A 27,690-nucleotide genomic window follows, 5' to 3' on the forward strand; every position below is an offset into this window, starting at 1 on the left:
CCTCCACCTCAAAGACAAAGGACACTCCTTTGAGGACAACAATGTTCACATTTTAGACAGAGAGGAAGTCAAGGAAGCCATCTATGTTAAGCTGGTAAAACCTTCTCGAGGTGGTGGCCTCATCTTTCTACCACATACAAAGCAGTTATTTCATCCATTCCCAGGAAGTTTCACTCCAAGTCACATGCTAACAGCAAGAACAATGGGCTGTCTACCAGCAGTCTCATAGTCGTTAGCCAGTCATTAGACACACCTGGCACAGGCAGCCAGATCATCACAGGTAGTTATGGAAACATTTAGTGCTATTGTTTGTGAGTTTTATCTGTCGTGGTGAAAATCCCCTTGTTTCCTTCTGATCACCCCCTGAATTAGTTTGTAAGGAAGGAGCGGATAAATTCTGGTCTCAAAATTATAATTTATTAAACAATGAGGCAAATTCTGAGTCGCAGAGCTCTGGGTTGTTGCACACAAAGAACCAAACAAGAACAACACAAGAACAGGACAACCAACAAGAACAAACAACCACACAGCAACAACGAACAATGCAACAACAACTGGACATGGAATTCACACATTGATATACCCCATGGGCGTTCCTGCCTGCCGGCCCACAGGGGCATCTACTATCCCCCTGCAGACCCTGGTTCATACAGCGAATAGACTATTAGTGTTTACTGCCAAATAAGGTAAAACTCCAATTCCTTAAATCTCATAGGTTGTGAGTCCGATCTGGGGGTGACCATAAAACTGGGTACTCAGGAGAAAAACACATTCCTTTAGAATCTGGCTTTTATCAGGTCAGAGGTGCTGCTGTCCTTAGTCTGAATTTATGACCATCTCGTACCAACCGGAGCTCTCTCCAGAGAACAGAAAAACAACTGATCTCATCTGCCACAGCCTGAACTGCAGCAACGTTATATGACATACTATGAAATTACTTATTAATACATTCAGTATCCGCAAATTACTTTGATTTTCTATAAAACTTCCTAACACATAAACACTTATGAAAATCACATTATTAAGCGATAAACACATATAAACATGAATACTTATATATCTGAACACACTGCATGTTAACACCATGCAGAATAAATTCTTTCACCCAACAATTCCCTCTTTTGAGCTCTTATAAGAGCTCACAACAAATCTTCCTCGTCGGCACCTGGCACGGGCACCTCTGCTGCCAGCAGAGGCATCTGATATGAAGGAGAATGAAAACCTGAATCCTGCTTTTCAATTGCTGACACAATTAACCTGTAACCTAAACAGTGCACACAGGGAATATAACAACAACAACCACATGTAGTCAAAATACCCAAGAATGCTGCAAAAAAAGTGATTAGTGACATACCATACTACCACCTTCCAGGGTCCCAGCACCCTAATCAGCCAGTCGTCCAGGGAGTTATCTATCCCTGAGTGCTCATGCAACGTACTGGAAAGAGTTCTCAAACCTTCTAAAGCTTTAGTGACCTTACCGTCGGGAGCAGTGTTATTGGGAATGAAAGTACAACACATTTCATCAAACATAGCACATACACCTCCTTTCTCTGCCAATAACATATCCAAAAACATCCGGTCCTGTACTGAAATCAAATCCCCATGCATCGTCTGGATATAATGGGGCAGGTTCAGTGTACAGGTGGGGCCTCGCTGATGCACAGGCAACACAATCTGACATATTTTGCTCCCTCACCTGTTTTACCATCCGAGCCAAATATTATCATCCTCATAACCAGTAGATAACGCTAATACATTGAACGGGGTGAGCTTATGGACTACAATGTCGGGTTGGGAGTCCCAACATTGGCCAGGCACTCTGGAAGATTTAACATAAGGGTTGTGGTCCAGGCCAGTAATTGATAACATAATAGGATTCTGCATGCAGCTCCAATCTCTTTGTATATGGAACTACCCACTGAACAAGATCCGCCCGCCTGAGGTGGTTTTAGCTTTTTTAGGTGCCCAATTTGTGTGCTGCCATACATGTTCCCATGAAGAACACCATCTCCAGGCCCCTGGCCACCCCAATCCACAAACATAGACGCCATACTGTCTCCACGACGCATTATATCCCCCGCAGTTGATTACTGCGCACAAATCAAAGATAAAAGAGAACTCTGAACCCTTATAGTAGTCTAACTCTATACCTCCCCTGTTTCTCACACATGCATCTCCTCCTGTCCCTGGTGCTCTCCTCACCCTGCGTGTGCTGGGCCCTGGATTTGACTTACCATTGGATCCTGGAAAACTGACAAAATAATTATGTTCACACAAAAATAAAGTCAAAGATACAATAACTACTGACATGAAAACACAAGCTCCCAACACCCTCCAGTTACCCCACAGTCCCATCTTGTCAGCCGGAGTTTTCTTGACACAGGAACTAGAACCTCTGCTCCTGAAACTTTAGACCTTCCTCTCGACAGCTGACCTTACTGATGACTGTGGTTCGTTTCCTGGTGGGGTGATGCGCTTAACTTCGCCTATCACCCTTAGTTGGAGTGATGCGCTTAACTTCGCCTATCACTCTTAGTCCCACGCTGATCCTGATGATTGCTCATGTATGTGTATTCACCGTCTCATCCTCTTCAACCAAGTAGGGTAGACTACCTACTGGTCACACTCCTGGTTTCAGGGGATTATTCTGCCCCTTTCATTTTCTCCTCCTCCTGCTGCTGCTGGATGTCGCTCAGCGTTCTCCCTGGTTCTGTAGCTGGGGTGCACTGGCTCCAGTGATACCAGGTGTCTCCTTTGCCTTTCAGCCGCACCGCGTGGGAGGTGCGCTCCACCACCTGGTAAGGACCTGTCCACCTTGGCTCCGACCACTTTCTCTTTATCACCTTCAGGAGGACCCACTCAGCTGTGTGTGGCTCCTTCTGGACTCTCCATCTCTCCTTTCTCCTTTAATACAAATACTAACACCAAAGCTTTAAATTCATTATATTATGGTTTATATTAATACCATACTGCATACTTCTTCAGTCTCAGCCGGCCAGCTGGTCCAGGAAACTGTCGACCTGTAAGAAGCTCATAGGGTGTACATTATATGGCGTTATTAACAGAACATCAATACAATAGATAGTACTTGAACCCATATAAATTTGGTCTGTGCACAGATTTTAGCCAATTTTTGTTTTAGGTTGTAGTTTCATCCTTTCCACTTTTCCCTGTGACTGTGGTTGATATACTGCACCATACCTATGTTTTAGGCCTAAAGTCTGCTCCACCTTTTCCAGGTCTAAACTCTTAAAATGAGATCCATTCTGGCAATCCATGCTGTGGAATGTAATAGTTATTCAAACAGTTTATTTTCCGGTTTAAAACTCAAATACATTAATACCTGTCTCACCCTCTTTTTTCTGAAACAGAACACCATTCACAACTCCACCTGTTTCAGAAACATCAAGATATAAAGGAACTAAGTGATCTAGGAGAACCAGATCATTATGGAAGTTGAGACAATGAAAGAGACAAGAGTACAGGAGGCACAAAACCTACATCAGTAAATGATGAAGACCAGATGTTATGTGATAGTGTGGCTAACATCTCCTGAGCCTTATTATGCCTCTACTGTATGAATGGCAACCTAATAAGCTTTAAAGGATGAAGAATTCTAAACACCTATCCTCTGTGCCTATTTATTAGAAATAGCTTTACATTTCCTAACCATGGAGCCTAATTCTTTAATATTATGTGTGGTACAATTACTAAGCAAACAAGTGGCACACTATTATCTGCCATTTTGAGCCATTTAAAAACTGTTCTGGTGTTAACTATACGTCAGCAGCTACTCCCTCCTCAGTCACAAACAATTTATCTGCTATGATGGACCAATGTAGTCCCTCTCATTAGGAGGTAGAACCTCTCCTGATAGAAGAGATCCTCACACCTGTCATAGAAGAGAATAACCTACAGGGATCAGTGGACAGCCTATAGGGTCAGAAAGACATTATCCAGGGTTTCCACAGCTGGAATAGACTGAGGAGACCGCCCCCTTAAGGAGACTCAGGTAAAAACGAGTCCAGCAGATATCTTCACAAGACATCTGTATCATGGTGGTTCTCATCAGCCACTGTCCAGTAAGAAAAGTCACTATTAATCCATCTGGGGAGCACATAAGGGAGGTTCCAGTTTTGATCAACAAGTCTCTGCCCATCAAATTCACTGGTGATGAGCTGGAGCGAATGAAACAATGTCTGTGGTGCTGCTAACACAGTTTCACAAGTTCTGTGAATGGCAAAGGTTTCCCAAAAGAAGCCAACCGACGAAACGATGTGAGATGCCGGTGTGATCTTTGACAGCCATTTCCCTGGGGAGGATACCAGGGAGCCCCTTGTGGTCACTGACGGGGCTGCTTGTAGTGACAGTCTCTTTCCCAGTGGCCAGGTTTTCCACAATAGAAGCAGTCACCTCCACTCAAACCGCTGTATCCACCCTTTCCATGCCCCCCTCCCCTACGGCCACCCTCTTTTCTCCTCCAGTTACCTCCTCTATGATATTGACCCCACCCACCTTGATAGTGGGGGCGGGTGACCCAAGGTGGGGTTAAATACATATCAAGATTTCCCACAACTGGGGACTGTGGCTGAGGTGGGGGAGCAGGCTGAGGCTGAACCACCCTCTGTGATGCAGGGGTGTATTTCTTCATTTTCCTCTGATATGCTGCTTTCTTTCTAGCTTGAGCTAACTGCAGCTTTAATAATTGTGTCTGCAGCCCTTTCATCTCCATGGTCTCTGTGTCTGTGTGTAAATTCATATGGTGTACAACATGTCTCTCCCAAGCAATAGAATCACTTCCTGGTAAATCAGGGTCATTTTTCTGGGCCTGCTGAAGCAACAGGGGAAGCCCCTCCTCTGTTGCCTGTCTGTACCAGTGCTGCTGGGCACCAAGTTGACTAGAGTTCACTCCTGTCTGTCTGTCTGTTACTCGCCCCCTCCCATCAGGGACAATCATGATGGGGTACATCCCAGGAAGTGGGGTCTGAGGCGAAGCAGAAGCTACAGCAGAGGCTGGTGAATAGGCAGGCGGTATCTCCGCCCCCTGAGTTCCCTCGCTCTCTACTTCCTGTTTAATGTCAGTGGTACTACCAGACTCCTCACAATCATCATCTATGCAGCACAGATATGCCTGATATAGAATCTTACGTCTCTCCTCATCAGCCTGCACTGCCTCCTTCAACTCAACTGTCTCTAACACTAATAATCTAATAATCTCCTCCTTTCTCTCTCTCTCTAGTTTAACTCTATTCTCCACTGTTGCAATCACACTTTTTAGTGGCTTTTATCATCTCCTTTCACTCCCTGCTCTGTCATTGCTGTACACACTGCTGCTTCCATCTTAGCTGCAGCCTTCTGTTGTCCCTCTGCTCCTGCCTGTCCGCAGCAACGGCTCAACATCTTACTCATCTGTTCATCAATTGTAGACATGATTACCACTCACCAAATCCTTCTTGCGTACCTGCTGTATGTTAAAATGTACCTTCTATATGTGCCTTCTTCTATCCCTCACTGTGACTCTGGCAACAGAGTCACACACCTTCACTTAAACACACTTTCACACACACAGACACTCATTCAACCTACAAACACACACACATAGGCCTACACACACACACTCACTTCTCCGACGGCACGGAGTAAACACCTTTCCTCGACGGCGCGAGGTCAAAACAATTAAACACAATTTTCAATACATAAAACACAACTTAAACCATAGGCTATATATTTTCTTCTCTTTTCTCTTTTCTCGTGATCCTTTTTTTTGTCTTTATTATTTTGTGATCACTGTGACACTTTTCCTCTGTGTGACCCTTTTTTTTTATTTTTTAAGCTTTAGGCGGTCATCACTGTCGTTTCAGGGGTCATCAAATCCCACGGGCTTTCAACCGAGCTTTATCTATATTTGCGTCCAAATATAGCGGGGGATGCCACTCCCAATGACATAACGCTCATTCACGTTATTGTATTAACCCTTTTTTTATTCTTTTTATTTTTAATTGGTTAATATCTCTCTCAGTGTCACTTTTCCTTTTTCTCTTTTACTTCATCTCATTTTCTCTTTTACTTCATCTCATTTTCTTTTACTTCATCTCATTTTCTTTTACTTCATCTCATTTTACTTCACTTATTAAGACTTACAATCTGCCTCTTACAATTTGAACTCTAAAACACCGTACCCATCCCAGTGACTACTTAATTTAGATTGTCCAATGTGCAGAATTTTGATTAAACAGGTATCTGCTTACCTTGTTATTATTGGCCAGCCAGTAGTCACTCCGTCAGGCAAGATGTCATTTGACCCACACTCCTTCGAGTCCCTGTTCAGGTGCCAAATTGTCGTGGTGAAAATCCCCTTGTTTCCTTCTGATCACCCCCTGAATTAGTTTGTAAGGAAGGAGCGGATAAATTCTGGTCTCAAAATTATAATTTATTAAACAATGAGGCAAATTCTGAGTCGCAGAGCTCTGGGTTGTTGCACACAAAGAACCAAACAAGAACAACACAAGAACAGGACAACCAACAAGAACAAACAACCACACAGCAACAACGAACAATGCAACAACAACTGGACATGGAATTCACACATTGATATACCCCATGGGCGTTCCTGCCTGCCGGCCCACAGGGGCATCTACTATCCCCCTGCAGACCCTGGTTCATACAGCGAATAGACTATTAGTGTTTACTGCCAAATAAGGTAAAACTCCAATTCCTTAAATCTCATAGGTTGTGAGTCCGATCTGGGGGTGACCATAAAACTGGGTACTCAGGAGAAAAACACATTCCTTTAGAATCTGGCTTTTATCAGGTCAGAGGTGCTGCTGTCCTTAGTCTGAATTTATGACCATCTCGTACCAACCGGAGCTCTCTCCAGAGAACAGAAAAACAACTGATCTCATCTGCCACAGCCTGAACTGCAGCAACGTTATATGACATACTATGAAATTACTTATTAATACATTCAGTATCCGCAAATTACTTTGATTTTCTATAAAACTTCCTAACACATAAACACTTATGAAAATCACATTATTAAGCGATAAACACATATAAACATGAATACTTATATATCTGAACACACTGCATGTTAACACCATGCAGAATAAATTCTTTCACCCAACATATCCAGACCACCCACTGAGGTCTGCAACCACATATAAACCATGTTTCCCCACCAACAGATCAACAACTGATGAAGCTGCTTGGATGAGCAGCGAAACCTCTTCAGGAAAACTCTACAAGTCCAGACGCCTTACTTCAATCTTCTCTACAAACATGCCAAAGCAAACAGTTTTTACCAACAATGTTACACACTGAGTTTTGAAGGTCTTAACCACTAGTCTGGAATGTTTACGACATGTGTGAAAAATTGTAATTCACGTGTGTTATTACCCATAGACTCCCATGTTAAAATGTCCAACTTCACAGCAGAAATGAACATGTTTACAGCCTGGTACAAAAAAACATTCTGGTCTCAAATGATAGGTTCTCTTCTAGTGTCAATTGTATGGGGGGTGAATTTTTTTTTACAACTCACTTGTTTTAATTCAAAGTCAGCTTTATTGTCAAATCTGCTATATGTGCTGGACATACAGAGAATTGAAATTGCGTTACTCTTCACTCCATATATAACATGTAACTAAAAACTTGTGTAAGTGTAAAAAAAGGGAAATTGCTTAAGGCTGCTGCCACGCAGTGTCATACAATGACCAGCACTGGAGGCAATGTGGGTCAAGGACACACAACCCTGCTCTACCACTGAGCCACTGCTGATGTTGCCTTCCCTTCTGGATTGCTGACTTGCCAGAATACTGACTGTTACTCCTGAATTCTACGTATAATTCCGGAATTCTGTTGACTATTCTGGAATGCTGCTGCTTATTCCGGATTTCTGCCTTTCATTCTAGGACAAACAAATGAACTGCTTTGTGGCTCTGTGGCACAATGGATAGCGCATTGGACTTCTAGATAAACACAGGAGAAGTGATTCAAAGGTTGTGGGTTCGAGTCCCACCAGAGTCAAAGTGCCTTTTAACTTCCTGTGGCGCCGTCCTTCAGGGTGGATACAGCTCCTGTCCAGAGCTAGAAAAAAAGGACTGCACCCAGACATCCCGGAAAACAGCGTCTCTGCCCCCGGATTTGTGACCGTACAGGTGGACAGAGATCTGACTGGTGTGAGCTTTTGCTTGGCACAGAGGCAGCTAATAAACTGAAAGTTGTACCTTTTTCAAATGACATGGTGAGGAGGAGAACAGAAGATCTCTCAGCTGACATTCAGGCACAGCTGCTGGATAGACTGCGATCATGTAAGAAATGTTCCTTTCAGTTGGATGAATCAACAGAGCAGAGCATCTCCAGTGCTGCTCAGTTGATAGTTTTGGTGTGCTATCCCTGGAAAGGAGATATTTTGGAAGACTTTCTGTTCTGCAAGTTACTGCGCAGATAAAGTCTGTCAATCCAGAGATTAAAGCTGCTCACTGTATGCTGCTGAACATGAGGCACTGCTGGATCACTCTGAGGTGCGATGGCTGTCGCAATGGCTGCAGCACAGAGCTCAAACTGTACCGACCAGCTCAGAGGGGAAGAAGAAGGAGCAACATCACATCAGGAAGGAAGGAATTGTCACTGCAGAACTGAAGAAGCTACTCGGGGGAGTGTTGGTCCCACTTAAGATTAAAATTTAGGGTGTTTTCACACTTGCTCCCTTTCGGCCCTCTAAACGAATGCAGATCGATGACTCAGGATTTTTTGCTCTATTTAACTCTAACTCTGTTTTCCCTGAATGTGCAGTAATTTAACCAGAAAACACAGGAGAAAGCCGACATTCTGCTTCAAGTGAAAACTACCCAGACTTCAGTGCAGTGGAGGAGTCTGAGAGCTCTAGTGGACCTGGTGTGAACAGAAAGAGGACTAAATTACATAAAACCAGTGACCCTGACATGATTTGAACATGCAACCTTCTGATCTGGACTCAGACGTGCTACCATTGCTCCATGAGGTCTGTTCACAGCTTCTGCTCTTCCAAGGACTCGGTTTAGCATGACATGATTAGCTTGATGTTCATATATGTGTTACACATTATTACTAGATGAGCTGCAGTGAAACATCCAAGCCACCACGTCCCAGCACATATCAGAGATGCAGAACAGATGGAACAGTCTTATGGAGTGATGGAGGCCATGAAGCCTCCTAAAGCTTTGAATGGAGCTAAAGTCATGATGCACTGACCTTTCTTTTTATATAATGTCTCATAAGTATTTGTTATAATATTGCCCCAAAAAGTCAGTCACACTTGTGTGAAACCAGCCTGTCCAGTTAGGATCAACACTGATTGTGGATCAGTTTCAGCTGCTGTTGTGCAAATGGAACAGACAACAGGTGGAAATGAGAGGCAGTTATCAAGACAGCCCTATAAAGGAGGTATGTGTTATAATACTAAATTATGTCTTCAGCTACTTTTATACTCATTATTAATCCCAGATTAAGGTGTCATTTAGGAGAGAGATTTAAATTCTATCTTTATGTAACTTCTCCTTCTGATACACTCTGATAGTTATTCAGTTACAACATGCTGACTGGAAATCTGCAAAGTGAGCCCTGAATTTTTAGAGAAAGCAGAAAGGACACCAGTATTACTGTCCAAACTAAACTAAAGGTTCCACTGAGATTTGAACTCAGATCACTGGAGTCAAAGTCCAGAGTGCTAACCATTACACCATGGAACCTGCTTCTCATGGGTCTTCTTCTCCTCCTCTACCCGGCCGACTGTCAGCAGTTTGACAAAGACTGAACACTTTGCATATCACTGTCCTCCATGAGGAGGCTGTCCTCCATGTCTAGATAAGGCTTGCTGTCTAGCAGCTGGGAGAAATGTCTTTTTGTGGCTGTGGCATTAGCCCAACATTGAATCATAAAGTTTATTTGTTGCATAACAGGAAGTGGTCTTGTATTAGGGTGTGACCCTCCTGAGAAGCAGAACCTCTCCTCTGATAATTGTCTCTCATTGGACAGATATGAAAATTAGCCTGAGCTATCCGGGCTCTACATGTTGTTACAGAGAATAATTCTGTGCAGACAGGTTAACTGAAACAGAGAGCATTGATTCAGGGTGAACTTCCTGTGTGTGCAGACAGTGGAGGTGGTTTCAGGTGTTATAAATTGGCATCCCCATGGTTCAGATGAAGAAGTGGTTCCAGTTCCTCACAGGTCCTGTGTTCAAATCCCGGACGAGCCCACATCTTTGAACTTCAGTAGATTGGATGTTTGCATTTACAGGATTAATCTTTATTCCAACTTAGACCCTGTAAACAGCTGTCTGCTCAAACTCCCAGCAGCAATCATTCTAGAACTGAGACCAAATCATCAACCGCAAGCTCTACTTCCGACTGTATCCTGGGGAAGCCACTCCACGCCTGTGTGGACTCCCCAAGATACACAAGGAAGGAGTCCCCCTCTGCCTCCTTCAGGTGATGCTTTATGGCCTCTGATGTCACCTGGAGATAGTGGAGAAAAAACAGACAAAAGAAGTGAAAGAGGAGCATGACAACTAGAACAAGAACAACAAAAAGTTTCAATTACAATTAGGAAAACGATCAGAAAGTTGAAAATGATGACAGGTATGATCTCTACCAGATCCCCACCTTTGACTCCTGGAGAGTCTGAACGAGCTCCTCATTGTCAAGTATATTCCCCTTAGAGTTAGAGAGAAGCTCAACAATGCGGTCCTCGATATCTTTCAGCTGATTGCGGTCAGCGTTGATGCGAACAATCAGCTTATTGCTCTGTTCCTCAAGATGTGGACTCTCAAGACGCACCACATCACTTTAAAGAGAGAAACAAGTTGCAGGGTAATTGTAATTTTCAAGGGTTTTGGAGGTAGAGAAAGGAGAAGAAAGGGGGGAAAAGAGAAGGAAAAGGGTAAAGTTGTGAATGTGAGTTGGTTAGAATTCAATATCTGTCTTGTGTCTACCTGAGCAGTTGGTCCTCCAGGCCAGACTCAGTCACAGTGAAATTGATGATTGTAACTTTAATACATTTCTGGAAAACAGAAAAAAATGTACATGCCAAAAGACACATTTTACATTCATCGAAGCCAGGATCACACACACTACAATTCTAATGAAACACTAATTAATTTATGAAGATTTAACTGTCATGTCCCTCTGCATCATCAGAGCCTTTGTTTTTTCTGTCTAACAAAAACGCTCCTCAGACTTATTCGGCCGTTACAGTCACCATGCAACCCCTGGTTTGAATAAACACTGGAGTAAACCCTTGCATTCACAGGGTCCTTCTGCTCTCCTGGCTGGTGTTGAACAAAAGGGCATTGCACACAGGTGTAGCTGGCAGGTGATTTAATGTCTGCAGAAACATGGTTTGATGCCAGGCGTTCATTATACTGCCCAATATGTAGCTTCAATGGCAGGAGGATTCACAAAGGTTCTTGTGTGCGATACTGTTTTTATTCCAAACGTGTGCTTCTTGGAAAGCACATAAATACCTATTATAGTTGATAGCCGTTTGGGATTTTGTGAGCAAAGGTTTGTTGAATGTGAATTCCAAGACTCCATAGTGACCTAACTGTCTCTGGTGCACACTTGCTGATGCCAAGTGTATTACCTACAGCATTCAAGGAAACATGATCAGACATGGAAACACAATAAAGAAGCAGTGAAAATATCTTAATTTAGTGCAAATTTGCAATGCTGAACGAGCTGGTTGGTGTCCTTTCTACTGTATGAAGGGAAGCTTGGTATTGTTGCGTTAGGTATGCTGGGGCGGGGGCCAGTCTGTGACTTTGTCTCTGACTGTGTCTGAAAGGAGGTTCTATTTTCATAGAATACATATGTCCTCTGAATTAATTTACGCCACCTGATCCTGTGGGTCGATCATAAGAGGCCAGCGACGGTCTTTGGTTACCAGGATTCCATTCTCTGTAGATACAGTGTCACAGGGCAACCCTTCAGTGTTCCACTGGAGGATGTCATATGGATCACTCAGAAAGTCGATCAGGCTGAAGGGGGAACTGATGGGTATGTTTAGCTTCTGACACTGCTTAATCCACTGGGGAACAAGAGTAAACAGGGTCTATGGTATTAGCTGTTACTGCTTTTTCACAATATGTTTCTAAAAAAAAAAAACTCTAGACCAGGCTCACATTGGCCATACCAGCTGCACACTTTATCACAGAGGCCCTAAAGGTTTTAAACCATCCCATCACACTGTACCTACCAGCTGTCTATGGTGGGAAGTGAAGGCTCCATAGTAGGCAATGCAGGCAGCTGCAATGCATACATTTCCCACAACACTGTTGATGTCCTGCTCAAGCTTTGCAACATTTTTTCCCCAGCGTATCTGCTGTCCCCCAGAGCAGAAGTCAGTTTCCCTGCTCTGTCCAGTCGAGCCTGTGTCAGAGCCATTTTGCTAACTATGAGGAAGGAAAAAAGACATTTTAATGAACAGAGTTTAGACAAGTTCTATTTTTAAAGCATCAACTGATTTTAGAACTGCATCCAGGTATGGTTTATCATATCAACGTAACAGCATTAAAACATGGCCGTCACCCAAATCTTCCTTCTCATTTATGCTGCTGTCCAACTGGTCCTGTAGGTCCTTCATCTGATCCTCCATCTCCTTAAGTTGTTGTTGCTTGTCCCTTAGTGTTTTCTTGGTTGTATCCAGCTCTGCCTGCGTAGGTAAGGGTAGCGGGAGAAGAGTATGCAGACCAGTCACACAGAGCGGTGCATGGCAGATGAATAGCCAAAGTGACAAAGGAACAGACAGCAGACTGTGAAGAAATATTGCAAATGTGCATGTGTATCAGTAATAATAAACTGCACTCTTTATGACTGACCTGTGCTTTAACCACGTTTTCTTTTTCTTTGGAGTAAAGATCCATAGCTATGACCCACATGCACAACGACCCGTAAGCTTTGGACACCTTCTCCACCTAAAAGCAGCACATGATAAAGTATTACACCCAGCACACTGAAACAAACTGTGTCAAATTCCATCTATTTTTTCAGAATATATATCATTAAATCTACATAGCCTACAGTACAGTGGATAAAGGATATAAATTACATTGCCATTCCAATACTGACATTAGAATAGAATAGAATCTGGCTTTTATCAGGTCAGAGGTGCTGCTGTCCTTAGTCTGAATTTATGACCATCTCGTACCAAGCGGAGCTCCAGAGAGCAGAAAAACAACTGATCTCATCTGCCACAGCCTGAACTGCAGAAAACAAAGTTATATGACACACTATGAAATTACATCTTAATACATTCAGTATCCTCAAATTACTTTGATTTTCTATAAAACTTCCTAACACATAAACACTGAAAATCACATTATTAAGTGATAAACACATTTAAACATGAATACTTCATGTTAGGGGCACACTCCTATATATCTGAACACACACTGCAGAATCAATTCTTTCACCCTACACTAGACAGGCTGATTTCACACTGTGGCCAGATCAACCTGTCTCTGGCAACAGATTAAGTACCACAGGCTTCTGAACTGCTGTGATCTCCAACCTCACCTTTATTTCTAAGATATTTCAAAGGGTGGCTGCAAGTCAGTCCACCTACAGCACCGGTCTGTTTGAAGTGTTCCAGGATTCAACAATAATCTGTTAAATATCACAGACCAGAGTGAAATCAAGTCCTTTTGAGGCAGAAATAAGCCCCTGGACTCACTGTGGGGCCACAGTCCCTTTTTGATGAAAACACCAGTTTTTGAGGTTTATTATTTTAAAGGGGTCTTCATGGTATAAATGTGCTGGCTGCATCATAAGTTCTTGTTATTTAATGATAGTTAATTATAACTTCCTGGACCTGCAGACTCTTTGTCTTCATATGGGCTGAATGAAGGGAGGCTAGCACAGATTTGACATGTGTGACTTCCACATGCTTTCCTACCATGAATGGAACAAGTCAAGCAGCACATGATGTGTTTGTGTAACACTGGAGATGTTAGCTGTACATGTGCAGAACAAAGACATGACCCACAGCAGACCATCATGTCCTTCTGATCAGTTTATTGAGTCTGTTTGTGTCCACTGCTTTCAGTCTGCTGCCCCAGCACACAACAGCAAACAAAATGGCACTGGCAACCACAGACTCATCAGCAGCAAGTTAGGTGATATTCAGGCCTAAAAAAATCCTTCAAACTTGGCACACATGTATAAGGCTGTATGTATATTGTACTGTATGTACATGTATATTCCTGCGATTGAGTCCTGTGAATTTGGTGCCTGTGTGTCAAAGTATTGCTGAGAAATTGCTGGAAATACGGTAAATCAGGTTTGGCTTTTCCACATTCAAGCCTGTGCCATTCAGACACAGAATGGCCAAACCTCCAAAATTGGCTCAGAACTTAATGTTCTGAGCCCTGGACATGTTTGCAAAGTTTCATGTCTCTAGGCCACTCAGTTAGCTACTTAGCTTTAGCAAGTGGCTAATGAGCTGGAACAAACATTTTGTCACTCAGTGGTGGGAGTTGAACAACATAGTCAAATATCAGCCTGACATTCCTAGAGGAAGAGAATGTTTCTTCATTGGAAGGAGGCCTGAGGTGTGTCACAGAATTGCTGAGTTAGTGCTGGAAATCATATTTGGATCCCTACAGGGTCTCTGTAGGACCCAGAGGACAGAGAGTCCCACAGTGCAGACAGGCCCCCCTCTCAAAGGGGACAGGCAGGACATCTGGCCGGGGGAGAGGGAGGGGCCGGGTGGAGGGAAAGACAGTGCAGCAGCTCATTCTGCTGCAGACAGAGGGAGAGAGCAGACCACTCTGAGAGAGCTCCAGCAACTGTAAGTTAAGCTAGTTTCTTCTTCATGCTAATAGCTTAGCATAGATCCCTGTGCAGGTCAAAACAGCTCATATTACCAGTGTTGATGCATGTACTTTTATACAGCTTCAGTGATTTGATTCTGCAGGATCTGTAGCTGTAAAATTACAGCTGAAAAACTTTTCTGTAGCAGAAAAAGTCAAATGATCCAATCTAGGCCACCTGCATTGCTGCATTAATTTCAGATTGCAGCCTTTCTCCCAGTTTTTCTTTGATGTCAACAGGCATCAAGTAGAACCAGAGATATATGATATATTAATGCTGAATCAATCTTGAACCCCTTTTTCTTTCAGATGACAAAGCCTAAGCAGATGCTTACATGTCCTGTATGTGGTGGGACCTTCTGGTACGCCTCCAGGCACCTAATGAAGGCCCACCACATACAGAACACACAGGAGTGCACCCTGGTCAATGGTCTGGCCACAGGCCATATAGCCCTTGGCTGTGTGCAGTGCCAGTGGGGACGGCCTGCACCAATTGCAGGGAGCTGGTGGCCAAAAACCGGGCTCTTCGGGAGAAGCTGGCACAGCTGGAGGTGAGTGAAGGGTAACAGTATGGCTTCACTTCTACGTAAATTGTATTCACATACAATGCACTTCATCTTCTCTCTCTACAGAGAAAGCTGCAGGGGGCTGGAAAAGAAGAAACCCTCTGCTCCAGCCACTGAGGCAAGTTGTTCCCCAGCAAGAATTTCACCAGCAGGAAAATGCCAGGCTCTGATCTAATGTTTCTTTTACAGCCTCAGTCATCATCCAGCTCTGGTGAAGATTATATGGTAGAGGAGGGGTGGTGGGATCAGGTGCAGCAGGAGGCAGAGTTAGCACATCTGGAGGCTGTGCAGGCACCGGTGGAGGTGGAGCCATGCCTCCTGAAGAGCCAACCCTCTGCTTCAGCCACTGAGAGAAATTGTTCCTGTGACGGCCCCTGAGTGGGCTGGATCTCGTCTGTGTCTGGGGCCTTTAACTTTGCTCCCAGCTCTGTCTCCTCCTCTCCCCTTGTTTCTCTCCCTATTCTCAGGTGTTCCTGATCACGGTGCCACCTGGCGGGGGCGTGGCCGGCTAGGTTTAAAAGCCAGTTTCCAGCACTGATGTCTCTCTCTCTGCTCAGCCCTGCCAGCCCTGCTCTGCATTGTTTGTGTTGGCCTGCTCGCCAGCGGCCACCTTTTCTTTTGTTTTGGCACTTGTTTGGGTTGTTTCATTTTGTTATACTTTATTTTATGTTAATAAATTGCACTTTGATTGGCATCCCTCCCGTTTGGTGTTTTGTTTGTCCGCCTTCTGCGAGCCAGGCGTGACAAATGGGGGCTCGTCCGATTCTCTGATTGCCTGCTTGGGTCTCTGATTGTTGCAGTTTGTGGTCACCAGACAGAGTTAGGGTAAGTACTGGTCAGACATGCATGAGTCGGGAGTTCCCTGTTAGGCACAGGACACATTCTCCTTTGGGAGTGTGTCATTTTGTTTTGTTTGTTTGGTAGTGTTGCGGGGAGTGGTTAGTGGGGCAGTCCAGGGGGTTTGTGTGCGGTGGTCTATTGGAGAGTGCCGTACCTCCCGCTGGGTTTGTGCTTAATCAACCCGCCACAGAACTGCATGAAGACTAGGGTCCAGCTGTAGCTAGACTGGTGGTTAGGCAGTTAGAGGGAATTTTCCTGTTTCCATGTTTGCCTGGATGTCTGTCCAGTACGAAGTTTACTCTGAGGTGAATTGGTGTGTTTAACATGGACTTGGCTGAGTTTTGTGAAGCGCCTAGCGCTGCGTTTTTAGAAACTTGTAAAAAGGATCAATTATTAGAGGTTGCAGGGCATTATAATATTGATCTGAGGGATGGGATGCTTAAGGATGAAATCAAAACATTTATTTTGTTGTCATTATTTGAAAGAGGTGTGCTGCAGAAAGAGCCGGGCAGTGCAGCGGCTGTGAAGCCGGCGCCGCCAGGGGCATCAGTGATGCGCATGGAGGCGCTCACATTTGAGCAGCAGGAGCGGCTCCTTGAGCACCAGCAGCGGCTGTGTCAGATGCAGCTGGAATTGGAGCAGACTAAGCTCAGAATTTTGGACGGTCAGTTTAGGTTGTCCACCGCGGGGGCGGCAGACAGGTCTGGGTCTGTGCGTACTCATGAAGGCGGGGATATGACTGCTAATCTCCGTCTTGTTCCTAAGTTTAATGAGCGAGATCCTGACACGTTTTTCGCTCTGTTTGAACGTGTGTCTGAGGCCAGACAGTGGCCAGACGCAGAAAAAATTCTTCTGCTTCAATGCGTGCTTACGGGTAAGGCGCAGGAGGCGTACTCTGCTGTGTGCGCGCAGGAGGGTTTGACGTATGAAACGGTAAAGACTACGGTGTTAAAAGCATATCAGCTGACTGCAGAGGCTTATAGGCAGAGGTTTAGGCAGTGGGTTAAACGGGAGAAACAAACACATGTGGAGTTTGTGGGGTAATTAAAGTCCCATTTTCGGCGCTGGTGTTCGGCTGTAGGGGTTAATACCTTTGACGGGCTTAGTGAGCTTATTGTTTCGGAGCAATTTAAGAATACCTTACCAGGTCGTGTTGTTAATTATTTGAACGAGCGTGAGCCAGACGGTGTGTTCAAAGCTGCTCAGTTGGCTGATGATTTTGTCTTGACACACCAAGGTGGCATCAATTTTGCTGGATTGCGTTCAGGGTCTGCGAATAAATCCGGTGATTTTGTTGATGCACACGTTGCGTCTGTTAAACGGGGCTCCTCTCGCAGGTCTGTTCAAATGGGGCGTCCTGTGAGATCTGGTAATGCAAATGTGTGCAATTACTGTCGCGGAGAAGGCCATTGGAAAGATCGATGCCCTCTGTTAAAAAGAGGTGGTGCGCCTTCCCTGGCACCAGCTATGCTGTGCGCTGTGCCGCGCAGTGAAGAGACAGTAATGCCAGAGTCCGGTGATAGCTCAGGCTTTGATCCGTTTATTACAAGCGCAAGGGTGTCTCTAACCGGTAGTGATGAGGGCGTAAACATTAAAGTGCTTCGTGACACAGGAGCCAAGCACTCATTTATCGTTGACTCTGTGTTGCCGTTCTCCAATGACACACTAACTGGTGATTCCATTGTGATGCACGGCATGGAGCTTGGTTTTGTCCCGGTCCCTCGACATCATGTTGTTTTGGACTGTGATTTAGTCAAAGGTGTGTTTCCTGTGGGTGTGCGTCCTGCCTTGCCCTTAGGAGATGTGGCTATGATTTTGGGTAATGACATCTGTGGGAGTGCCGTGTGGGCGAGTGGTCCTCCGCCTCCCGTGGTTTCCTCGGAGCCTTTGCTACCTGAAGAGTCTTGTGACAGCCAGATTTTTCCGGTTTGTGCTGTGACGCGCGCACAGAGTAAAAAGGAGGGCGATTTGGTGGAGTCACCCTCTGTTAAACCTGCAGTTGGGCCTGCGTTGTGGTCTAGTCTGCCTGTGGCCGTGTCCCGGGATGAGTGGGTTAAAGCGCAGAAAGCGGATCATACCTTGTCATCGTTGTGGGACCAGATGTTGTCAGCTGATCAAATTATGGATGCTGCGCAGGGTTACTTTGCACAGGATGATTTGTTAATGCGTAAATGGGTTCCGGTTGGCAGTGAAATGGTAGGCCCTGTGTTTCAGGTGGTGGTACCTGAAGTGTTTAGGACGGATGTATTGAAAGCTGCACATGATCAAAATGGTCATTTTGGGGTGCGTAAAACATACATGCACATTCTAAAGCACTTTTTCTGGCCTCGTGTCAAAAAAGATGTGGCGTCCTATATTAAATCTTGTCACGTGTGTCAGCTGACCGGCAAACCGAACCAGAGCATTAAACCAGCACCGTTACAGCCAATCCCAGCAGTGAATGAGCCGTTTGAATATCTTGTTATTGACTGCGTGGGGCCATTGCCTGCATCAAAATCGGGTTGTAAATATTTATTGACGGTGATGTGCCAAAGTACGCGGTATCCTGCCGCTTATCCTCTGCGTTCAATCACCACAAAGGCTGTTGTCAAAGCACTTTCTCAGTTTATTTCTGTATTTGGGATTCCTAAGATTGTACAAAGTGACCGTGGGTCAAATTTTTCTTCACACATGTTTGCCCACGTTTTGAAAATTCTTGGTGTTAAGCACAATCAGTCTACAGCGTATCATGCACAGAGCCAGGGAGCACTGGAGCGCTTCCACCAGACTTTGAAATCGCTTTTACGCGCATATTGTACTGAGCTGGATAGAGACTGGGAAGAGGGGATTCCATGGTTGATGTTGGCGGCTCGTGAGGCTGTGCAGGATAGTGTGGGTTTCAGCCCGAACGAGCTCGTTTTTGGACACACAGTGCGTGGCCCTTTGGCGACTTTGAAAGATAATTTAGTTTCTACTGAAGCGCCAAAGAATTTGATTGACTTTGTAAATGGTTTTCGTCACCGCTTGTATACAGCAGGGTGTCTGGCTAAAGAGAAACTGCAGTTAGCCCAGAGGAAGATGAAAGTGAAATATGATCGCCATGCAAAGCGTCAAGAATTTAGTCCTGGGGACCAGGTCCTTGTGCTGACTCTGGTTTGTTCCCCCTTTCAGGCAAAATATTCAGGTCCTTTCACTGTGAAGGAGAAAGTGACAGATTTAAATTATCTAATAACTACTCCTGGTCGTAGAAAGAGAACACAACTCTGTCACGTCAACCTCTTAAAACCTTACTATCAACGCTCCGCAGAGGGCAGCAGCGTACAGGACACAGTCTGTCCAGCCCTCGCGGTTGATACGTGCATTATTGCACAGGAGGGAGACGGGGTCTCGGACCCTGATGATGGTGTGTTGTCTGGCCGGTTGAAAAATTCTGAGTCACTCAAAAATCTTGATTTGCTGTTATCCCATTTGTCCATGTCACAACGTGCCGAATTGACTGAGATTATTAAAAAGTTTCCAGGGCTTTTTGGCGACGTGCCGTCCCGCACCAGTTGGATTGTGCATGACATTGATGTGGGAGAGGCGCAGCCCATTAAACAGCGGTTTTACCGCATGCCACCAGCGGAGCTAGAGTGTTTGAATACGGAGATTGAGTACATGTTGCAAAATAATGTTGCAGTTCCATCCTTCTCTAGTTGGGCTTCCCCTTGCATTCTGGTGCCAAAGGCTGATAAGACACTTCGTTTTTGTACGGATATGAGGAGGGTTAATTCAGTCACAAAAACTGACTCATTCCCTTTGCCTAGGATGGATGATTGTATAGATCGGGTTGGCTCAGCTAAATTTGTCTCAAAGTTTGATTTGCTTAAAGGTTATTGGCAGGTGCCGCTGTCACCGCGGGCCCAGGAGATCGCTTCTTTTGTCACTCCCTCTGGCCTGTATTCATATACTGTGATGCCTTTTGGCTTAAAAAATGCTCCAGCGACGTTTCAGCGTCTGATGAATCGAGTTACAGCAGGGTTGGATGGATGTTCGGTCTACCTGGATGACGTGGTGGTGTTTAGTGACACGTGGCATTCTCATCTGCAGAGGATTAAAGCGTTGTTTGAGCGGCTGTCGGAGGCACAGTTAACAGTGAATTTGGCAAAGTGTGAATTTGCCCAAGCGACTGTGACGTTCCTTGGACACGTGGTTGGCCAGGGTAAGGTTGCGCCTGTTGGTGCCAAGGTAGCGGCAGTGGCTGAATTTCCCCAGCCCACCACTAAAAAAGAACTTCAACGGTTTCTAGGTCTTGTGGGTTATTATAGGAGCTTCTGCAGAAATTTCTCGACGGTAGTCTTCCCTCTGACAGAGCTGTTAAAAGCTCGAGTAAAATTTATCTGGTCGTCAGATTGCCAACAAGCGTTTGAAAATGTTAAAACACTTCTGTGCTCTCGCCCTGTTCTAGCGGCCCCTCGGTGTGACAGGCCTTTTGAGCTCCAGGTGGACGCCAGCCAGGTTGGGGCTGGTGCGTCCAGCAAGAATTTCACTGTCACCGGCAGGAAAATGCCAGGCTCTGATCTAATGTTTCTTTTACAGCCTCAGCCTTCATCCAATGGGGGTGTGGCGGTGCCGGCAGAGGTGGAGGTGCCTGACTTTGACGGCGGGGAGGACAGGGCTCTAGACTAACTTTTTGCACTGGTTGCACTGGTGCACCGCATCACACTTCCATATATTTTTGTACGCATCAGTACATTTTGTACATACATATCATCTTAAAATGAGTTTGGACCTTGTATAATGAACACAGTTACATAAAAAGTATTTTAAATACTGATAAAGTACTGATAGTACTCATTCAATAATTCAATACTCATAGGTTGTGAGTCCGATCTAGGGATGACCATAACATGGGGCACTCAGGAGAAAAACACATTCCTTTAGAATCTGGCTTTTATCAGGTCAGAGGTGCTGCTGTCCTTAGTCTGAATTTATGACCATCTCGTACCAACCGGAGCTCCAGAGAGCAGAAAAACAACTGATCTCATCTGCCACAGCCTGAACTGCAGAAAACAAAGTTATATGACACACTATGAAATTACTTCTTAAATGTATTTTCCAAGCTGACCGGAAGCATTACTTCTGGTCTCGCGCTGCCTCCTTGTGGCGACATGCCGAACGGGGGGTTTGCTAGGGGCGACTGACAACAGACCTGAGCCCTAGCAACCGGCAGAGAGACGCTGTATAAAGCCGGAGTCAAGAGATATTGCTGAGAATTACTGCGTTGTTGCTTTCCATAGCATTTGTCAGGCGCGGTGTTAAAATGGAATCTATGTCTGAAGTTCTCGACCCAGTTTTGGCTGAAGTGGGGTGGGGTAGCCGTTATGCTGTCCCCGAGCTCAACGCTGAAAACAAAGCCTTACTGGAGGAGGTGAGGAAACTTATTATTAACATGTTTAATGGCACAGACGTGTTTAGCTTCCTTTTCTCTGTTTGTTTTTGGGTGTCATCATGTGGGTCGTTTAAAATTACTCACTGAAGAATAATGTTGTAACACAAACCGTTGATGAGGTTTGTTTTGACTGAGTGCAGGTTGTGCACACGGTCCTCCTGCAGTGACACCAGGGTCACTGTTCAATTCATTATTTTAAATATTTAAGAGCAGCTGAAATTTCCAAATAAAATGTAACATTTGAATCTTTTTTTCTTGTTAAGTGTCAGATATGTATGTATGGACAAAAGGTCCTCACTTTACACTTTAGATTGTGTTTTCTTAATGTTATTGCACATCGGTTTTCGGTATCTGAATTTTGATTCACTGTGTGCTGTGTCATGATGATGTCAACAGATTTGTAGAAAAGAGGTAGAGCGGACACAACTGGAAGACAAACTGGAGAAAAACAAGGAACAAAAGAAGAACATCGCCAATTACCTAAAGAATATTAAAGAAGAGCTGGAAAACACTGAGGTCAGTATCTATGAGTTGTGATATGTTTGTTTTGTGGTGGGTTATGCAGTGTGTGTTATTTGTGTTGTCTAGGCTCTGTGTGAGGCAAAGGAGAGAGAGATAGAGTTAGAGAAACACCTGACAGCCCTCGCGGAGAGAGAAACTAGCCGTCTGACTCAGGACACGGCTAAGAAGCTCCTTAGGAGAGAGGAAAAACACGCTGGAGGTCCGAGCCTTTCATAAATAAAAAATAGAAAAGAGAAGTAGCTATAGATTGTGATGCCACAATAACATGTATCTGTATCCCCAGAACAACATTTTCAAGGCCAAACAGAAGCTGGAGGAGTTCAGGCAGCAGATGAACTGGGACCAGCAGACAATGGATTGCATTTTGGAGGAGTCAGCAGGCAAATATGAGGACACGATGGCCATCAACAAATACGCTCAGCAAGATGAGCAGAGGATCAAGGTAAAGAGATGAAAACATCTCTCTTCTGCAGCACTTACAGCTTTGAGTTATCATCAGCTAACAGCTGTCTAACCTCCCCTGGTGCAGTCGCTCATTCTGGCGATAGAGAAGAAGTCTGTGGAGGCCAATGAAAAGCTCAAAGCACTCGATAAAGAGAAGACTGAGACAAAATTAGCCCAGGTAATGTGTAAAAACACAGCACATCCATGGTGTTATTACTAACAGTATGTGTAGCCAGTTGTGGTTTCCCATTAAAATCCCTCTGCTGTCGTACCAGCTTGCATTGGATAAGGTGACAGAGAATCTGCAGCAGGCTCACCTGGAGACACAGCAGCTTACCCACCTGTGGGAAAACACTATCAAGTACATGAAGCAACAAGATGCTGAGATGCAGCAGTGTGCACTGGTAAAGCATGGGACATTAAACATCTACTGGTCATTCATTCTAGAGTGAATTCACACAGGAGTCTTTTCTTTTAAATTATTATTGCAGCAACTTGCAAAAGTCAACCAGAAGCTGAGGGAAAACAGGGCCGCCATTGCAGAGAAGAAGCACCTGATGGAGATCCAGAGGAACAACAGGAAAGAAACCGAGAGGAAGTCAGCGGTGGCCAACAAACAGGCAGTAAAACTGCAGCAGGAGCTGAAGGAGCAGGAGAGTGACTGTGGCAGGCTGCAGGATGAGGTGCTGAATGTGGACTAATAATAAACTGCCTTCATATTGATATTATTATAAGTGAACTGACTCTCGTGTGTCCTGCAGCTGAAAAGCTGCAAAGGCAACCTAGAGAGAACAACCTCTGATGTGAAGATGCTGACGTCCCACATATCCACGATGAAGAAGGACATCCAGGACTACAATGACAAGTCAGTGTATCACAGCAGGGCTCTGTGTGTGTATTGACTGGAGCTGTGGTAATGTACTACACAATGTCTGTTTTATGTTTCTGTGTATTTTAGACTGAAGGAAGCCAAGATCCACAATGCTGCGCTGGAGGAGAAACTGAAGGTTGAAGTAGATTTTCCTCAAAGCTAAGAATGGACCTGACAGAAAGGCTGTATGCACTGTGATTTTAAACTCATGGGTTCCCTATCAGGACAGCATGGTGGAGCACAAGTTTATGAAGCTAGAGGTGGAGCGTATGAGGGATCTGCTGTACAACAAGGCAGACGGCGTGCTGTCTTTGGAGAAGAGGAAGCTGAACCTGCAGAAAGCTATGACAGAGAGGGAGGATGAGATCAAGGTGTACAAAGAAATGCTCAGCCAGCAGCTGAAGCTCGGTGAACAGGAGAGGCAGAGACTCAGGTAAAAAAAAAACAAATCACTCAGTTCTCAAAGGTTTGTCACATCACTCAATGTCAATCATTGTGTCTCAGTGCTGAACTCAATGAGAAACTGTCCAAGACTGAAACCATTAAGAAACATTTTGAGGTTGTGACCCTGACCAAGGCAGGTCCTGAGGCGGAGGGGGAGCAGTCACAGGCTTACTACATCACTAAGGTCGGAGCTCTTCACACATAGTCTACTGAAGCACACACCATGGTTCCAGACTTTTGCATCATCTGTGTGTGCTTTTCACCAGGTTGCACAAGAGAAAGGGGAACTTAAGCAGAAGGGTGATGAGCTGGATGCTAAAATCCACAAGCTGGAGCAGGAAAAGAGAGCTCTGGAAAACACCAACCAGCTGTTCAGCAACTCTAACTCTGTATACCGCAAATCTTTCAACAAAGCTGAAGAATCCAGTATGTAAACCAGCCACAGCCCTCTTCAACTGTATACTTGTTGATTGATTGATTGTTAAATGATGGTGGCAGCTTTAATTGGCCACAATGTAATTTGTTTTCGTTTTAGGTCCGGACTATCAGGAGAAGTTGAAACTGGAGGAGCAGCTGAGAGCTGCCGAAGTGAAGCTGAAGGATAACAAACGATCCAGGAGCTCCAACAGGACATGCAGGTTATTGTTGTTTATAGCCAGTGTAGAGCAGATCACTGAGAACGAAGCAATTAGTCTTCGACGGCTCAGGTTACATTCAGACTGATTCTGGATTAACTGGATCTTAACCATGCAAATACTTTGTTAGCTCATATATTATTAGCATAATGGTCAACATTCAGCAGGCAGTAATAGTTAAATTACTGTTTTTTTGTTGGAAGTCAGTGTATTATCACCGCAACACAGTGATGGATATGCTTTGGGCCAAGTTAGAGAATCAATCATTTACACACTTAGTCCAGCACCCATGGAGCACACAGATCCCTCCTTTGTAGAAGTCGCCCACAGACCATGTGGCCTAAAGCTGCATCTCTTTTGTGCAGCCATCACTGCACAATACTACAGGGAATACAGAGGGTGTATTATGTAGCGCCCCTGTGAAAGCTTTAGACCAAAAATAAACTTGTTTAAACTATCTGCCTGACATTGATCTCGTATGAATCTCTGTGTATGTGCATGTTCAGCTTTAGTGTATTCATGGGTGTGTGTCTGTTTCCAGGACAAGAGGACCAAGAGGAGGGAGAAAAGATGAGAATAAATCAGACACTCCTGGAGAAACTGAACAAAGACATCACATTTCAGAAGGGGAAACTCGACAGAGCCACAAAACAGGTTTAAAATCAACCGCTCATTTCATGACGCGGCAGTAAACACAGGGGGTGTTGTGTGTGTATACAGAACACCACCTGTTTAATTCTGTAATGTCCTGCTGTTTTCCAGTGCTCCAAGCTGACCAAACAGATCCGCTCAGCAAAAAACACCAAGAGTGAGACTTTTGAAGAGAAGGACATTAAAGTGACAGAGTTGAAGGAATTTAACAAGGTTATTGACAAGATGCTGAATGAGGCCATGGAGAAAAACCCAGACGTCAGACCGGCGCTGGAGAAATACTTCCTGCAGGTGCAGAACAGCTCAAACAGCAGGACTAATGCAGCCACAGCAGCGTACCCTTTAATGCTCCTCTCTATTACCCCTCACAGGCCAATGTGTCTCTTCCACCTCCTCCTTCAACTCCTTCCACCCAGCGGAGCTTCAGGACAAACTCTGCCCGCAGCTCGACCACTTCCAGGTCAGACTTACCCTGAAATGGGTCACACTAGAATACTACACTGATAACAGTTCACCTTTAACAGTCAGTCAGCTCCACAGCTGCAAGGTGTTGGTGATAAAAATGCACAAGATGAATACGACTATAAACAGAGTATAACGAATCGGACTTTGCAGTGCGCAGTGCGGACCAGTGCAGCCTTTGCAGTGTGCAGTGCGGCCTTTGCAGTGCGGACTTTGCAGTGCGGACCAGTGCAGCCTTTGCAGTGCGGACTTTGCAGTGCGCAGTGCGGACTTTGAAGTGCGCAGTGCGGACTTTGCATGTGCAGTGCGGACTTTGCATGTGCAGTGCAGCCTTTGCAGTGTGCAGTGCGGACTTTGCAGTGCGCAGTGCGGACTCAGTAAATAAGTGCGTGTGAGAAAAATGTGCGGGCCGCACTAACACTAAACTTTGATGTCAAGTGGGGGGCCACAAAATATCGGCTTGTGCAGTGCGGACTTTGCAGTGCGGACCAGTGCAGCCTTTGCAGTGTGCAGTGCGGCCTTTGCATGTGCAGTGCGGACTTTGCATGTGCAGTGCACCCTTTGCAGTGCGGACTTTGCAGTGCGCAGTGCGGCCTTTGCAGTGTGCAGTGCGGACCAGTGCAGCCTTTGCAGTGTGCAGTGCGGACTTTGCAGTGCGCAGTGCGGACTTTGAAGTGCGCAGTGCGGATTTTGCATGTGCAGTGCACCCTTTGCAGTGCGGACTTTGCAGTGTGCAGTGCGGCCTTTGCAGTGTGCAGTGCGGACCAGTGCCGCCTTTGCAGTGTGCAGTGCGGACCAGTGCCGCCTTTGCAGTGTGCAGTGCGGACTTTGCAGTGCGCAGTGCGGACTCAGTAAATAAGTGCGTGTGAGAAAAATGTGCGGGCCGCACTAACACTAAACTTTGATGTAAAGTGGGGGGCCACAAAATATCGGCTTGTGCAGTGCGGACTTTGCAGTGCGGACCAGTGCAGCCTTTGCAGTGTGCAGTGCGGCCTTTGCATGTGCAGTGCGCAGTGCGGACTTTGCATGTGCAGTGCACCCTTTGCAGTGCGGACTTTGCAGTGCGCAGTGCGGCCTTTGCAGTGTGCAGTGCGGACCAGTGCAGCCTTTGCAGTGTGCAGTGCGGACTTTGCAGTGCGCAGTGCGGACATTGAAGTGCGCAGTGCGGATTTTGCATGTGCAGTGCGGCCTTTGCAGTGCAGCCTTTGCAGTGTGCAGTGCGGACTTTGCAGTGCGCAGTGCGGACTCAGTAAATAAGTGCGTGTGCAATCACTGCAAAGTCACTGCAAAGGGTGCACTGCGGACTTTGCAGTGCGCAAAGTCTGCACTGCAAAGGCTGCACTGCAAAGTCCGCACTGCGCACTGCAAAGTCCGCACCGCGTACTGCAAAGTCCGCACTGCAAAGTCCGCACTGCGCACTGCAAAGGGTGCACTGCAAAGTCCGCACTGCGCACTGCAAAGGCTGCACTGCAAAGTCCGCACTGCGCACTGCAAAGGGTACACTGCAAAGTCCACACTGCAAAGGGTGCACTGCAAAGTCCGCACTGCGCACTGCAAAGTCTGCACTGCGCACTGCAAAGGGTACACTGTAAAGTCCACACTGCAAAGGGTGCACTGCAAAGTCCGCACTGCGCACTGCAAAGTCTGCACTGCAAAGGGTGCACTGCAAAGGGTACACTGCAAAGTCTGCACTGCAAAGGCCGCACTGCACACCGCAGAGTGTGAGAGAGTCCGACTTTATGTGGAGGAGGGATTGATTTTGGAATGAGGAGGCTGCAGCCTGCGATTCCACCACTAGATGTCAGCATTGCACAGCATTGGTGGTTCAGTTCAGATTGAGAGAATGCAAAGAGTGTGCAAAGCTGTCATCAAAGCAAAAGCTGGCTGCTTGGAAGAATGTCAAACATCAAACATATTCTGCTTGGTTTAACACTGTTTGTTCACTACATCATTCCACATGTGTTCCTTCATAGCTCTGATGTCTTCAGGATGAA

General features: G+C 45.4%; 2 non-coding genes and 1 pseudogene across 2 annotated transcripts; 2 read left to right on the forward strand and 1 right to left on the reverse strand.

Moving 5' to 3' along the window:
• The first annotated feature begins 7,936 nt into the window (after nucleotides 1–7,936).
• trnar-ucu (transfer RNA arginine (anticodon UCU)) lies at nucleotides 7,937–8,028 on the forward strand. The gene is given in 2 exon segments: nucleotides 7,937–7,973; nucleotides 7,993–8,028. It is a non-coding gene; the product is annotated as a tRNA-Arg (tRNA).
• Nucleotides 8,029–9,659: 1,631 nt separating this feature from the next.
• Nucleotides 9,660–9,731, reverse strand: trnaq-uug (transfer RNA glutamine (anticodon UUG)). The gene has a single exon. It is a non-coding gene; the product is annotated as a tRNA-Gln (tRNA).
• An 11,816-nt stretch (nucleotides 9,732–21,547) lies between these two features.
• LOC114431087 (coiled-coil domain-containing protein 39-like) lies at nucleotides 21,548–25,692 on the forward strand (annotated as a pseudogene).
• Nucleotides 25,693–27,690: the final 1,998 nt, after the last annotated feature.

Source organism: Parambassis ranga, unplaced genomic scaffold (genome assembly GCF_900634625.1).
Source record: "Parambassis ranga unplaced genomic scaffold, fParRan2.1 scaffold_37_arrow_ctg1, whole genome shotgun sequence".
Classification (NCBI taxonomy): Eukaryota; Metazoa; Chordata; class Actinopteri; family Ambassidae; genus Parambassis; species Parambassis ranga.